At 51.0% G+C, this 11,352-nt stretch overlaps 1 protein-coding gene across 1 annotated transcript in view; it reads left to right on the top strand.

Annotated features, from left to right (window-relative positions):
- The first annotated feature begins 1,228 nt into the window (after window positions 1-1,228).
- The window catches only part of LRIG1 (leucine rich repeats and immunoglobulin like domains 1), a 90,647-nt gene continuing 80,523 nt past the window's right edge, over window positions 1,229-11,352 (top strand). The window contains exon 1 of the mRNA XM_014251502.2: window positions 1,229-1,362. The gene's annotated coding sequence lies outside the window, so the exon portion shown is untranslated. The remainder of the gene's footprint in view (window positions 1,363-11,352) is intronic.

Genomic DNA, 11,352 nt, shown 5'->3' with positions numbered 1-11,352 from the left:
GCATGTGATGAGCAGCATGATTGGAGCATCCTGCAGCACAGTGCCCTGTTCTGTTACAGGAAGGAAATATGGCTCTGTCCTGCACTCAGGAGGAATCTGCAGTACAAGTTTGCAAATTTAATCAGAGGTGGTGGAAGCAGGATTGGCCTGCGATATGTGTTTCTCTCCCTAAAATATCTCCCTATTCCCACGTAACTGCTGCTGTGAGGGGTTAAATCACACTCCCGCCTGCCGTGGGTGCGCTGAACACTCCAAGAGCTTCCTTCCCTAAATGCTGTGTTGGGCCACATCCAAACTTGGCCAAAGCCAGTTGGATGCCGTCCTTGGTGCAGCTCCCTGGTGAGTCACGCTTCGACCCGCTTTGGGCTGGCTGCTCCTCTACATCTGGCCTGTGCTGGGCTTCCACACCTAAGGGCACATTTGGGAAGTGCAGCCTCTGCTTAGGTGTGCTCTGGAACACGCGTGAATAACTGATCCGCTCCTGCCACGGGACACACGTGTCCCTGCGGAGTGCAGCCCCACGGCCGCTTCGTGGCGCCCGCAGAAGGACAGCGGGGGCTGCAGGGATGCGCCCAGGCCCTGGTGTTCCCGCAGGCCGTGCGGATTTACGGGAAGGAGTTTTGGGAGCGCGGGGAGCGAGCGCCGGGCGCGGTCCCTTTAAGAGGGGCAGCGCGGGGGGGGCTGCGGCGCCCGCGTTCACACCTGGAGTGGGAAAGGGGGGCGGGCCCTGGCGCTCGTGATTGACGGGCCACACCCACCAATGGGACGGCGCGGCGCCGCGGCCGGGGGGGCTCCTGGCCAATGGCGGCGCGGCGGGGGCCGCCCGGCAGCCAATGGGCGGGCACGCGAGGGGCGGCGCGGCTCCATGTTGCGGTGTCGCCAACGTGGGTCCGCGGCGAGCGGCGCCCGGGCCGGGCGGCAGCGGCTCCGACCCCGCGGGAGCGCACCGGGACCGGCCGGAGCCCGCCGAGCCCGAACCGAGCGGCGCGGAGCAGGAAGAGCAGGAGGCGCTTCCCGCGGCGGGGACGCGGACCCGTCCCGCCCGGCAGTGCCCGGTGGATGCCGGTGCCGTAGCGCCCCGCGGGGCCGGCGGCCGAGGCGATGCTGCGGGCGGCGGGGCGGCGCCGAGCGGCCGCGGAGTGGGCGCTCCCGCCGCCCCCCCCCGGCGCGGACGTTCCCGGGTGCCGGATACAAAATGGCGCTGCCGTCACGGGCGGCGGCGGCGCTGCTGCTGCTGGGGCTGCTGGGCTCGGGCGCCGCCGGCTGCCCCGCGGGCTGTGCCTGCGGCGGGGACGCGCTGAGCTGCGGCGGGCTGGCACTGCCCGCCCTGCCCCGGGACCTGCCCCGCTGGCCGCGGCACCTGTGAGTACCGGGGAACGCGCGGGGACGGGCCGGGGGTGCGCTAAGGGCTTCGGGCAGCCGCACCGGCGCTCTTTGGCTTGTTGTCAAGCGCAGGGAAACTTGAAACAAAAATCCCCGCGAAACTCCGGTTTATTTATTTAAGTGAAGTGGCCGCTACCGCCTTGCAGGCGCGGGGCTGCGCCGTGCGAACCTTGTCCCGGGAGCCGGTGTCCCCTCTGGCGCCCACCCGGTGCGGGGATGGGGGTGATGGAGGCGGCGGGTGCGATGCTCGTCCCGGGTGAAAAGTTGGGGCTCGGCGCTCCCCCATCTCGGTCCCATGCAGGGCTGGCCTCCGGGTGTCCCGGAGAAAAGGGAGCCTGGGATCTGCTGGAGATAACGGCCAGCTTGGGCTTCCGAATCCTTATTAGGACATCGTCCGTCCGTCCATCCATCCATCCATTTATCCGTCCGTCCATCCGCGCGGTCCCGGGGCCGCGGAGCGGGGCGCGCCCGGCGCCCGAATCCGGACCCCAAAGCCGCGCCCGCTCTTCTGGCTTTTAATGCTGCCAACTTTTTAGGCTGTGAACTTCGGGGGATCTAAAGGGAGTCAAGGGCTTTTGGGGAGTTTCGGTAAAGTCCAGGTGTTTTCCAGTAAAGGCTGGCTGCTCTCCCTCAGTAGTTGCGTGTGTAGCGCAGTTCCTAAGCTGCGGTGTATATGGTGTGTCCTGGAGGGCAGCTGAGCTTACAGCCCCGCACCTGGTGGTTGCTGCAGCACCGTGGGATGCTTTTTTGTCCCTTGAAGGGTGTTTTAAAGTGCTCAGGTTCGTGTCCAAGCGCAGGACGGTGTCAGTGCCATTTCCCGGGAAGTGCAGCGGGTCCGCTCCCGTTGTGTGACCGCTGCTCTGGGCTCTGAAATAAAGAATAAGCTGAAATAAAACATCAGTCACTTGAAACTCAGGAGATTCGGGGGGCAAGTGTGCTCAGCATTGACAGTTCGAGTCGTTTAACAGGCCAGGAGGACTGAGAGTATGTGTGTGCGCTCACAAACTTGTAAAAATAAGTGTCCTGAGTTATTAGTTAACTTCGGGAAATCAGTATCCAGAAAGGGAGAGGGAAATAGCGCTTCTGTTGTGGGGCCTTTCTGCTGTTTGAACAGATTCTTAGATTATCAAATCTGTAAAACCCCAGGATGTAATAGATACTCCTCAGCTCTGCCAGGAGAGAGGATGGTCACTGAAGTGTTGCTGGAGACAATCCAGCTCCTTATTAAGAAGAATTATTAGAGATTTGTCGGGTCCTCCTGATGGTGGTGTTCACTTTTAGCTGCAGAAATGCCTTGTTTTACATGAAATTATCGTGTCTCGTAGAGAGGAGTGTGTGGCCTCTGCATTAAAGCCCTGACTCATCCCATTCACCTGTTGCTCTGAAGGATCTTTCCCTCACCTTTCAGAGCAAGCTTTTAATATTTCCAGCATTCCCATGCACCTCTTAAAACAAGACAGTGCATCTTTGTTTGGGCAAGAAAGTGCGTTAATAACCCAGACAGAACAAATTTAGTATGGTGTGTTTTTTCCCGGAGTTCTAATACCCAGGGGTGTCTTTTTAAAATGCAGCAGGTTTTGGTGTGTCTTGTGTTCAATTCCAATTTTATTGGTGAAGTAGGAGCATGAATAAATCTTCCGCTATGGACCCATGGGCTGTTGATCTTTTATACACGTAGAATACTGTTTTTAACTTTGTATGTTACAAGTAACCAGTGGTTGGTTAAAATGATTGCTTTTGTATCTGAAAATACAACATTTAAGGCTTTTTCCTTCTCCATTGCTAGTGTAAAAAGATGTTGAAGCTATTGCAAATACTTTTGTTTTTAGAGTAATGCTGTTTCTAATTACTAAAAATTACTTTAAATTACCTATTTCAGTTTAGGAGCACAAGGATGAAGCATGCTTTTCAGGCTTAGTGGCATCCTAAATGTTCCTTTTTTGTGCAGAGAGTTGATAACTCACTTTAGTGGTTTAATGTTCTCTAGAAAAGCACCGTGCGCTAGCGGAAAGTTACCTCTGTGCAAGTATCTCTGTTACTTTTTGGATTGATTGATTTATTTTAACGTGCCCTTTTAAAGAAAAAGAAGGCAAATATGAAGGTGTGCAGTGGTCCGTGGCTGGTGGGGGTTCTGCAGCCATAAAATGGAGAGAGACAGGCGATGCTGGAGCTGAGCATCCCTCGCCTCCATCCCTGCCGGGCAGGCTGTGTCCCGCCGGAGGTGTCTGCTCCCCGCGGTGATAAGCTCGGGCATGTTCGATCGCTAATAGGAGACGAGATAAATCCAGTTTCCAGAGGCTCTGGTGGCAGTGCTTTAACTTCATTAAGGCTCTGTTGAACAATCCCTCCTTAGCAGTTTATCTTTATTCCTAACGAGTGCCACAATGCTGAGGCAGTGCTTGGAGTCGGTTTTCAGTGTGTTGGAGATAAAGCTTTTGTTTGTCGGGTTGGAAATGCGGCTCGGCAGCCGGGGAGGGTTCTGGAACAGACTTAATCACGCCGCGTATTTTGTCAACAGGACTATCAGTACCGAGGAAAAGCACTGGGGCTTTTTGAAACTATTGTTATTTCTCTGCTGGCAGCAGAACTCGGAGTTGTAATTTTTCTCCAAGCATTCAGAAGGAATAGCTGATAAACAGAGGGGCTGTAGTCGCTCACATTTAATGTAGTGTGGCATGGATATTTTTCAGGGGTTTTTTTGTTTGTTTGGCGCTTTTTTGTTATGTTTTTCATAAAAGCAACAGGCAGCTCAGCACTGTCTACCAGTTATATAAGTGTTCTTGACTTTCTGCACAGGGCACGTTGCAACACTGCCATGACCCATCCCGTCCTCGCACCAGCTGCAGCTGGGAAGGGTTCCTGATCCAAGGGGAAAGCCGGGAGAGTCAAACTCTGCTGGGCAGCTGATGTGTACGGAGCTCCTTTGGAGCTGCTGGAAGTGCTTCGTGTCTTGTGGTGTTTTAAGTCTAAAGTTTGGTTTTTACTGTATAATGTTAAGTGTGGCATAAAGTTTAGGGCTGAGCTTAAGTGCAGAATGCCTCGTGCCCCCCAAAAAAAACAGGGCTCCAGCAGTGTTAGTGATGTGTCACATCCCCTGCGACCTCTGCTTCTGTCTCTCCCAAAAATCTTAATTTTTGAGGAGTGACAGAAGCGTTATTTTCTTTAGGAATCATGTGTGACTGAGGGTTTTTTCCTATTTAGTGATAAAGCAACAGTATTTTAGGCACAGCTTTTGGTGAGAAGATTTAGGGACAGTGAGGCTGTGGTAGGGTAGTTAATTCATTGCTAGCATGGTCTGCAGAAAAGGAAGTTTTTATTTTAAACAGAAGTATTGTACATTTTTGACCCAAATGATTAGGGGATATTTTGGGGGGGTACAGACCATTCGTGCATGGACCCTTCTGCCTCTGGGTCAGTGTGCATGTGCCTGGCACATCTGGGAAAAGGCAGAGCTGGGCTAAGAGCTGCTCCCTGTTTCCCAGGGAGGCTCTAGGGTTTGGTATATGGATAAGTTGCCCCGAGGCACCAGCTGTGTGCGTGTTGGCTCTTTGCACGGTGCTGCTGCTCTCTGGAGAGATCAAGGCAAAGTGTCTGAATGCTTTTTAAAGTCCTGTGGGTGCCTGTCAGTGGTTTCAGGGTCTGGAAGTGCATTTGAACTAGGAGTCAGGAGCAATCTCTTTCTGTGCTCAAGTGTATACACACAGATTTTGTTCAATGAAACTTAATGTTTGTGTTCAAAATTACCTATAAATGTCTTGCCAAACTGGGGTTTTCATATGCCAGATCCTGTTGCTTTGCTTCTTTCACATGTTAGGGTAGATTCTTTGCTTGCTAAGGGGCTCTGCTGATTGGATGGGGTTTTTTTGGGAGAAGGGCATTGCTCTCTGGCTCTGGAGTAAGTCTGCTCCTGCAGATGCTGGAAGAGGAGGTGGTGTGGGGGACTCTCCTGCTGACAGGAGGCGGGGGGGTGCTGCTGGCAGTACCTCTCCTGCATGTCCTGCTTCCAGGCCTGCTGAAATAATGGAACAAAGATTAAGTAATGGTCACCCTGGGCTCCTGGCCCCGCGCAGCTGTGGAGCTCCCAGCGTGTGCCGGCTGCCCGGGGGGGGGCTGCAGCCCTTGGAAAGATGGCCTGGGACAGGGATGTGGCTTGGTGCAGGATGGCAGGTCCCTCCCTCCTCCTGGGGCAGCAGTGGAAACCCGAAAATGCGCTGCGAAGCCAGCGGCTCCCTGCTGGATGGGGCTCCAAGGAGCTTTTCCTGCTCAGGTGGGACAGCGCTGGGAGCTGGTGGCAGTTCTTGTGATAGAACTGCGTGCCCTGCAGTGCCACACGGATCTGGTGCTCGCTGCAGCGCTGTCCTTGCCGGTGGCCCTGCTCCGGACAGTCCCCAGCCCCAGGGCTGCAGGACGGCTCCGCACCCTGCAGTTCCTGCGCTGGAGCCTGGCCCCGGTGGGGAACAGCAGAGCCCCTCCTTGCAGAGCACTGCCTCTCCGGGCCTGCTGCTTAAGCATAAATAAATACATGTGCTTGCAAGTAAATCCACCCTTCCTGTGCGAACATGTGTCGGTGGATTCGCTGACCACCCTCAGCACGCCGCAGTATTTATTTATCAGCTCCTACAGGAGGGCAGCAGTTAACAGCAAGCCCTCTGCATCTGCTGTCTGAGCTTCTCATCTCCATCCCGCACTGAGCCGCAGCCGGGGCACAAACTGGCTCATCGGACTAGGATTAAAAGTAAAAACGAGGCTGATAACAAAGGAAAAAATACCCCCACTTAAGAAACCCTTCTGGCTCTCTCGCAGAAGCCCCTGGCTTCTCGCGAAAGGCTCTAGGACCCCCTCAGCCTCCTCTGCATATTCCTCCCTCCTTTTGAGAAACGTCACGGCATTTAATCACTTGGAGACTTTTCCTCTCTGCAGCGACTGCAATTTGAAACGCAGGGGTCCCATACAAAAGAAGCAAGTGCTCAATGGGCTGTGTTAATATTCAGTGCCATTTACAATGGGTGCAGTTTGAAAAGGGGAGAATGGATGGTCTGGGAGCTGGGGGAGGAGGAACTGCAGAGGGAAAATTCCCAGGACAGGGGAACCAGCGTCTCAGTAGGCAGTCAGAAAAAACCCCAACACACCGTCAAGTGTTCTCTGGAAAAATCAACTATTATGTGTTAGGTACACCTTCATATTTTCTTTCTTTGCTTGTGCAAAGTGCTTTACAGTTTTCTGGATGTAAGGTTTGGGGGTGGCTGAGCTTTGCAGGATTTCTTGCTTGGAATTTAAGGAGCAAATGTGAGGTTGATTGTCTTATCCCTTTGCTTGTTGGCATCAAGAAGCTAAAGGTGGTAAGCGAATACGTTTGGGACTCCAGACACTTCAACAAAGCACTTCAGGTAGTTAAATGCTTCCTCGAGCATGGGTGAGATTTCACTTGCCTGCTTAAGCTGGGGTCCTGTCTCTGATGGGGATTTAGGCTGATGTAGAAGCGCTTCCAAGTGGGGTTTATGTGGTGTGTGAGCCTCACCTGGTGCAGGGAAGTCCGAGAGCACTGGAAGGATGGTCTCAGACTGCAGCTTCAGGAGAGTGCTGGAAGGGCTCAAGGAGGTTTCATGTTGAGGCAAATCCCCCAAGAATTGTCCCTGAAATGTCCTTGTGACTCTGTGCTTGCACCTGGGCTCATGAATATATGAGCACCTCGCAGCGGTGTGCAGGGCAGCTGGGAATTGCTGAGTGCCACCCTGGGCATGCCCAAGCAGTGCCTGCCTTTGGGTGCTTTGATCCATCCAAGAGGGGTTCGGGTTTTGTCTTGAAGTTTGAGTGGCTGCAAATTGGGATGATGGCTCTCATTCCTCAGTAGCCAGCTCTGCCCAGGATTTGTGTATTGGCCATGATTTGTGTATTGGCCCTGACTGGTATGTTAGCCGCACCCAGAAACTCTCAATTAGGGCTGCAGGGCTTTTAATTGATCTCGTTGGCTGCCCTGCCAGACACCTCGGATTGAGTTAGCTCAGCTCACCAGCTTTTAACACAATCATTTTGTGCTGCTAACCTAATCACCCGGTGTGACTCCCTTGTCTTGCAGTGTGGAGCTGGATGGGGTCATGTGGATGAATGCAGCAGAGATAATTCAGACTAATGTTGCTTCGAAGAGCCATCTGTGGAAAATCCATGCTTCAGGTTGATCAGCTCTGCAGGACCTGGGCTGGGCAGGAATTAGCACTTCATGCAGGGTCAGGGGAATGATCTAACACAGAATAATTTAGCTTTGGTGAATAACAGTAAATAAATAAAGCACCTTGGTCTGGATTGTGGTTTCATACAAACCTGGGCACCCCCTAACAGTTCTTCCTTGCTGGTTTTTAGTGGCATGTGGAGAAAGAAGCAGTGTGAGGCTCCAGGTTGTGCAGGAAGAAACAAAGGGTTTTTTTTTTCCTGCACACCCTGAAAAATACCTGTTTCCTGGTACATCCAGCTATTAAATGATGTACTACAATATATTTTTTTTTTCCTGGCATGCATAGAGGCCTAAGTCAAGGACCGTGGTGCCGTTGTGCTAATGCACCACATGAAATACCTATTATTGTTATAGCTGAGTCATGCATTAATAGTTAACCAAGTCCTGTGCTGCAGCCCAAGTCCTACAACCCCAGCCTCCTCTGGCTTCAGAGCAGGATCACAACATATGTAGTATCTTACACTCCCTCATTATGTTTTCAGCACGTTGTCTCTCAGGCCACAACCATATAATTTTGGAGATGTCTAGAAGCAGGCCCTGCTATTTTGGGGACACCTCTCAGGACCTGATGATGTGTCACATCCAGTTCCAGGAGCATGGTTCACTTCCACGTGGTTCCATTTTCAGTTTAAGAATTGAGGGACAGGTCTCAAACTGCAGCCATCTGTGTAGCCTTTATTAACCATATGCTGGATATGCAGACAGAATGGTTGGTTTTTTACACCTGCCATGGCAGTTTTGTAACTTCCCACAGTGGTTTTGAGTGGATTTCAGGAGGAAAAGTGTAGGTGACTTAATTGAACAATTTCGATTAAGAATCTAAGCTACAGATTCTTAAAATGTTATACACAAGTTGAATTTGAAAATGCATTATCTGCCTAAAGCTTTGTTCCAGAGATAAAAGTTCCATAGGCAAGAGAATTTGTCTTTTTGTTGTTTTTTCTTTCCAAGGTGGGAGGTATGGTTTGGGTAGTGTTGATATTGCTGCTCATAGTGGGGCAGTAACTTGTGTGAATTTTCCTTTGGTGTCTTTTTTGGACCTGCTGGGGCAGTGTCATTATTTTTTGAAATTAGCAGAGGTGCAGTCTTAAATGTATTCTTGTAAATCCTACTCAAATGTACTTGGTTGCATATTGCAAAAGTTTCCCCTTTGAGGGTGCCTGTTTTTAGATGGATCCTTTCAGATTAGATAACACACCCTCCTGAGTTCTGTGGCAATTTGGCTGTAAAATCTTGAATCGAAATGCTTTTTCCTAGACCACCTCCTCCAACTTCTAGTTTTTTTTCTTCCTATAGGAAGGCAAACAAACCATCAGGTGCAAGGAGGAAATGAAAAATTCAGAATGCCAAGTCTGGGCAGTGCTGCTTCCCACTTGCCCACGCACAAGGACAGGGATTCATCCTCACCACTTACATGTTTCTCTGGTTGCCCAAAGCCTGTGATTTTGGGGTGGGCACTTGCCAGGATAGAACCCTGTTGTCTTTCAATGCTGTGAATACTCCTCTACTCACAAACCTCCGAAATACTAACCTGCAGGTTCCAGATACACTTTGCCTAGCTGGTGTTCAGGCTGCTTTATAACTTCACTTAGAGTGTGTTTTAGCCTGCTGCATGCCAGTATAAACACAAGTTTTCTATGTTATCTGTCATCTAAAAAATACTCCTAAGAAGTGATGGCTGTCCAGCAGGGCTGTGTGGCAGTGCTCAGCTGATCCCCAGTGCAGATGGGTGCTGGGGTTGAACTGGTGGAAGATGGCTGGAGCTGGCAGGTTTGGTGGATGTTGATTTGTGGCTGAGTTTACAGGCACGGTGCTGGGGGTGTCCTGTGTGTGTAGGTGCCCCTCGGGCTCGCTGTGGGTGATGTCTGTGCAGGACTGGGGCGGTGGGAGACTTTGTTGGTGGGGGAGCTCCAGGTCTGTGGGTTGTGTCCTGGGTAATAAAACAGCAATTGTAGGAAATAGCCTGGCTGGAGGCCCTGTGAAAAATTGTCCCCTAAATGTGTTCCAGTTGTCCAAACAGCAGTGCCTCTCCTGTCTGTGCCGTGCGCAGGGGGAGCCTGGAGCTCACATCGCTGCCACCTTGGGAGCAGCCCCAGGCACCCTTTGCTTGCTTTTTGCTGTGGCTCTGCCATCCACACAGGTTTCAGAGCTGTGGAAAAGCACCCGAAACTGTCCTTTCAGCATAGGTTTAAAAAATGTCCTCTGGCAGTCTGGACAGGATGGGCTCTTCTACAGCAGCCCAGTCTGTGGGCAGGCAGCCCAAATTTTGCTGTTTCCCAGCACAAGGTGGTTGCTTTCAGATGGAGCTGGAAAGTGCATGGGGCCATGGGATTTCTTCCTCTCTCAGGAGACTTTGCAACCTGTCACTTGCAAAGGGTGAGGAGGTATATGTTGATCCTGGATGTTCTACTTCTCTCATGCCCAGTTCATCGCTCACCCACCTGCCTGGTGATGGCAGAAATGCCAGGGGCTGTGACACAGGGCAGTTGGCTGGTGCTGGAGGTTTTGCTGCCTGTGGTCTGGCCTTGCTGGACCACAGCACAGGAGAGCATCCTGTGCTCTGTTTGTGCATGTAACTCACTGTAAACCTTTGTCCCCTTCTGAACTGCGGCAGAGTCACATCCACACTTGTATTTCATTTGTTTTGGCAATATAGGGAGACTTCTCCCGTTTTAAGAGATTTAAACAAACCATGTGATGTTTTATTTTGAAAGGTGTCATAATAGTTTGTGCTTTTTCTTTGCTAAGTGTATTTTTGTGCTGTTCCTGTCTGTTGGTCTGTAAACAACTCTGTTCATTCTTTTTTCTTCCTTAAACAAGTCCTCCAAGACGATGAATTCCTGGCTTTCAAACACCTTTGGATTCTTTTTGAGTACATTTTGCATGTAAGTCAGCAAATAAAGGATAGTGTTTTTTGGTTTTTTTTTTTTTAGACTTCTCTGAATTGGAAGGATTTGTTAGAGTTGTGCCATCTTTATTATTTCACGTGGTTGTAAACCTCATGTATATCTCCTCCCCCACTTGCCAAGCTTTTTTATTGAGGTGGTGACCACCCAAAAGCTGTTGAGGTTGATTAAATTAAGGGGGTTGAATGACTGTTCATAAGAGTGGATAAATAAACTTTTTCTGTTACAGTAGGTTAGAAAATAATATTAAAATGGGTATCTAGGCAGACTCCATCTTTGCTGTGTGAGTGGGCAAGGAGAAGTTTTCTGGTTTGGGAGGAGATCTGCAGAGCTGGTGCTTCACTCCTGATCTCGGAGCACTTTTATCCAGAGTTGTCACTTGTTTTGCCTGCTGGACAAGGAGCTGGCAGCCTGTCCCTCCAGCCCATGGGGATGCAGTGGGACTCCTTCAGCTCCTGCAGTTTCAGTAAAAGCCTCTGTTTACCTCTGTGAGGCTGAGTCCAGCTCCCCAGTGAAGTTGCTTGGCTTCTGACTCCTTGGTGAGCTGAAGCTCTTCCAGGAGCTCCGGTTTCATCCTTGCTGACCTTACCAGCAGAGACATGTACTGGTCTTTGAGTTAATCTCCTCAGACAGAAACTTGTACAGATCTAATAGGATGTGTTTGGCTTACACTGTCTACTTAAAACAACAGTTGGATTTGCTCCTCCCTGGTGCAGTGAGCTCTGAGGCAGGTACTGCTGTTTACCCAGGTTTCCTGAGAAAGGAGGTTGTGCAATGGTCCCTCTGTCTGTTCTCCTTCCCCGGAGCTTTTGATGCTGTTGGCCAATTTCACTT

Source organism: Pseudopodoces humilis, chromosome 13 (assembly GCF_049639895.1).
Source record: "Pseudopodoces humilis isolate 2021_Gansu_Grassland_sample_001 chromosome 13, ASM4963989v1, whole genome shotgun sequence".
Lineage (NCBI taxonomy): Eukaryota > Metazoa > Chordata > Aves > Passeriformes > Paridae > Pseudopodoces > Pseudopodoces humilis.
This window is presented reverse-complemented; position numbering and strand designations above follow the sequence as displayed.